Source organism: Propithecus coquereli, unplaced genomic scaffold (genome assembly GCF_000956105.1).
Source record: "Propithecus coquereli isolate 6110/MARCELLA unplaced genomic scaffold, Pcoq_1.0 Scaffold59, whole genome shotgun sequence".
In the NCBI taxonomy this organism is placed as follows: Eukaryota; Metazoa; Chordata; class Mammalia; order Primates; family Indriidae; genus Propithecus; species Propithecus coquereli.
This window is the reverse complement of record NW_012151840.1, coordinates 2,622,955-2,627,414: the sequence shown is the minus strand read 5'-3', so window position 1 is coordinate 2,627,414 and position 4,460 is coordinate 2,622,955. Positions and strand designations below refer to the sequence as shown.

Below are 4,460 nucleotides of genomic sequence, written 5' to 3'. Positions count from 1 at the left end.
GGAGGCTGAGGCAGGAGGATTGCTTGAGCCCAGGACTTTGAGGTTGCTGTGAGCTAGGCTGACGCCATGGCACTCTTGCCAGGGTAACAGAGCAAGACTCCGTTTCAAAAAAAAAAAAAAAATGACTTCAGTCTCAGGTGATGCCCCTTACCTACTAGGGTGTGGCTTTACTCTTGGATTCATCTGATTAACTAACTCTTAAGCAATAATCACAGCATTGTACAGCCTAGTGCAAACTAAAGGGACCTGTAGTTCATATGCTGTCTTCTAATTTTTCTCAAGATAACAACAGCCAGTCTTGCATGAATGCTTATTACATGCATTAGCCTGATAACTCCATGTTACAGATGAGAAAACTGAGACTTAGAGAAGTTAAACAAGTGGTAGAGCCAAGCCTAAATTCATGTCTGTCCTACTGTAAATCCCAAGCAACTCGGAGTCATCATGTTATACGGCCTCTCACATGTTTCAGGAATGTATTTTTAGTCTTCCTTAAAGCTTGTAAACAGTTGCAAAACAAATTTCATGCTTCCTATTTATTTGAAACCTCAGAATTCTTCACTCAGAGGCAAGCACAGAATAGGTGTTCAATGTTTGTTGGAGGATCTCTTGAGCCCAGGAGTTTGAGGCTGAAGTGAGCTACGATGACACCACTGCACTCTACCCAGGGTGACAGAGTGAGACTCTGTCTCAAAAAAAAAGAAAGACAGAAAGAAAGAAATCAAACCTCCCTCCTCACTTCCCCCACTTTAAAAAAGAAAAAACTCCACCTCCAATCCCAATCTTTCTCCTGGGATTAACTCTGTGTACATGAATCTGCCCTTCAGACCCCCCCTCTGGGCGTCTCAGACACCTAAGTGTGACCATCATGAGATCTCCCCCAGCCAGACCCACTCTTCCTCCTGTGTTCTCTTTCCCCATGAATGGAACTCCTTCCTCCTAGAACTCAGAACTCCTGGAACTCAGCCTTGATCCAGCCCTCTCCCCATGCCTTTCGCATTATTTCTCTCCTAGACAGTTGAAACAACACTCTTTTGGTCTCCTAACCTCCACTTTTCTCCTCCAATCCATTCTCCAAGAAGAACAGAATGATCTAACTAAAACACAAATTCTGAAGCTACCACTCTCTCTCCTAAAATGCTTTACTTGTCAAAAGACAAAATTACAACAGATTTAAAGATTTTTTTTTTTTTTGAGACAGAGTCTCACTCTGTTGCCCAGGCTAGAGTGCCGTGGCATCAGCCTAGCTCACAGCAACCTCAAACTCCTGGGCTCAAGCAATCTTTCTGCCTCAGCCTCCCAAGTAGCTGGGACTACAGGCATGCGCCACCATGCCCAGCTAATTTTTATATATATATATATGTTTAGTTGTCCAGCTAATTTCTATTTTTTTAATAGAGACGGGGTCTCGCTCTTGCTCAGGCTGGTCTTCAACTCCTGAGCTCAAATGATCCGCCCGCCTCGGCCTCCCAGAGTGCTAGGCTTACAGGCGTGAGCCACCACACCTGGCCTGATTTAAAGATCTTAATTGGCTTTATCTGCAATTCTAAAAATGGGCAACACTTCATTCTATAAAATAGAATAAATGTTCTAATGAGTCCAGCAGAGCAGGTTGGTTTTATAGACGAAAAAAGGGCTAAAAAAAAAAAAGCAGAAACAAAGAATAAAAAGTGGATTGGTCATTTCAAAGTTACTTTCCCTGTAAGGTGAGAACAGGGAAACAGAACAAGAGAGAAATAACTGATTGGTTAACATCAGGTTACTTAAGGTTACTTTTTGTTGTAAGGATTAAAGGCAGATGGAACTTCCTTGTCATGCCAATTAAAGAATAAAACTGGTCAGTTTGGGAAATTAGGCTTTTATCTTTCTTTCCAGATCTCTGAGAAAGTCAGATAACAACTCAGTTTTGGTTTGGTGACCTGAACCTCAACATAAGTGATTCCATTTTGATTTTTAGTCTGGTCTATTGGAGCCTAGTGCAGGAGCTTAGCGCAAAACAATGGCCTCCTGTAATTTTTATGTATTTATTTTTGAGACAGAGTCTCGCTCCGTTGTCCCGAGCAAGAGTGCTGTGGCAATAACCTAGCTCACAGCAACCTCAAACTCCTGGGCTGAAGCGATCCTCCTGCCTCAGCCTCGGGAGTAGCTGGGACGACAGGCGCGCACCACCATGCCCGCGCACCACCATGCCCCCAGTAATTTTTATATTTTTAGTAGAGACGGGGGTCTTACTCTTGCTCAGGCTGGTCTCGAACTTCTGACCTCAAGCGATCCTATCGCCTCGGCCTCCCAGAGTGCTAGGATTACAGGCGTGAGCCACGGCGCCAGGCCACTACTGTTGTAACTAATTGTACAAATGGCTTAATGTCAGTTTTAGCGCCCAGCTCATAAAAGACAGTGGCCTGCTAATTCGTCCGCCTGTTGATCTTGTCAGTGCCTAAGCCGGGTAGGTTAGGGACCAGTCTGTCCTGGCCTCTCACCGCAGCCCCAGTGCGTAGCACACGCCTGCCGCTCTTCCTGTACTCAGTGAACGTTTGTGGAATGACTGAAGAATGCATAAATTAATTATATAACCTTCTTTCCACTCCAGCCGTCAAAAAGCAAGTGGATAGAAAAAGCACTTGAAGGTTTTATCACCTCTTCATTAGTAAACTGCAAACATCCTACAATTAAAAACAACGATGATGAAAAAAGGTTACGTGCGAAGGCAGAGAGGGGAGAGTTGAGATCCCAAAGGCGCAATGTCCATTACGCCTACCTTCGTCGAAGCGAAACAGCAGCCCCAACCGGAGGCAAAGGGAATCCCACTGCAGCCTGCAAAGGGGAGTGGGCGGGCCGGAAAGGTGACCCAGCTGAGCCTGCGCCGGAACGCCACTCCAGCCCCAGGCCGCGCAGCCGCAGGATAAAGCAATCCCGGGCAGGGGGCGGGACGGGGGCGGGACCTCACTCGGGAAGGGAGATCGCTACTCGTCAGGAGGCGGAACTCAGGGCCGCTTAGCACAACTTATTGGTCCTTCTGGGGACGGACAGCTCTCGCTGAGCAGCTGTAGCTCAGATGGGGCGCTACGCTGTGGCCGCGAGAGGCGAGAACTACGCATGCGCATCGAAGTTTTCCCGCCAGCACACCCTTAATGCGTGGTGGGTGGGGGTGGGGAGATTGAATGTCCACGATGGGTCCAGCCCACGGACTCTGAGCAAGATTCCTGAGTTTCCTCCTTAGGGAACCTCAGGATAGGGAACATCCAGTACCCAGTAGCTGCCCCCTGGGAATCCCAGTGTTTACTGGCTCCTACCTCATTTTGTCGTCCTGGCTGTGTCCCAACGCTTTCTGAGACTGGGTTGTTATGATGGTGAATTATTCAAGAAGCCCTGCAGCCTGACGCCATCTCTAGGCAGTGCCTCTCCCTCTTCTCTTCCCTGGAGGGCACCAGGTTCCCCGCACAATCATAGGGTCCTAAATCTGTTTACAAAGCCCCTCTCTGCCACTTTAGTAACTTAAGGAGTGTTTGTTGAGGACCTACTGTGTGTTAGACGCAGTCCCTAGTCTTGAGAGCTTACATTCTATGGGACGACACAAACATATAACAAAAAATAAGATAATTTTAGTTAGCGTTAAGTGCTCAAAACATGGAGATATGATAGAACGATTGGGATGGGGATGAGGTGCTCACTGAGGTCAGAGTGGAGCTAAGACCTAAATTAGGTGAAGACATCAGCCATAGCGACAGAGTGGTGCTTGGGAGAGAGCAAGACCAAAGGTCCTTGTGCTGCAAGGCAGTTTGGTTGGAGCAGAGGTGGGCCAGATTGTACTTGACCATAGTATCTGAGCATTTGGAGATTATTCTAAATATAATGGGAAGATATTAAATTTAGAGTATTTTATTTTATTTTATTTTTGAGATAGAGTCTTGCTGTGTCATCCTGGTTAGAGTACAATGGTGTGATCATAGCTCACTGCAACCTCAAACTCCTGGGTTCAAGGAAGGGATCCTCCCACCTCGGCCTCTCAGAGTGCTAGGATTATGGGCATGAGCCACGACTGCCCCCGGCCTAGACAGAGTCTTGATACACATGATTTATCATTACTTTGCTGAGTGGAGAATGGATTGTTGGGAAGAGTGGAAATAGATCAATTCTGAGACTATGAAAAGAGGAAATAACTTGAACTAAGTAGGTGGGGAGATGGTGAGACATGGAAGAATTCAGTATAGGATTGGGTGCGTTGGATGAGGGAAGTCAGGATGATTCCTCAGCTTTTGGAATGTACAAATGGGTATGGTGGTACCATTTATTGAGATGGGAACAGTGGAAGAAAGAACAGATGCTGAGGGTGGGATCAAGAGTTCAGTCATGGCTGGGCGTGGTGGCTCACACCTGTAATCCTAGCACTCTGGGAGGCCAAGGCAGGTGGATCGCTCAAGGTCAGGAGTTCGAGACCAGGCTGAGCAAGAGCGAGACCC

The 4,460-nt window shown here is 47.0% G+C and overlaps 1 protein-coding gene across 1 annotated transcript in view; it reads right to left on the bottom strand.

The window, feature by feature from the left end:
* GBA (glucosidase, beta, acid) overlaps positions 1–2,836 on the bottom strand; it is a 12,304-nt gene extending 9,468 nt beyond the window's left edge. The window contains exon 1 of the mRNA XM_012658746.1: positions 2,759–2,836. The gene's annotated coding sequence lies outside the window, so the exon portion shown is untranslated. The remainder of the gene's footprint in view (positions 1–2,758) is intronic.
* Positions 2,837–4,460: the final 1,624 nt, after the last annotated feature.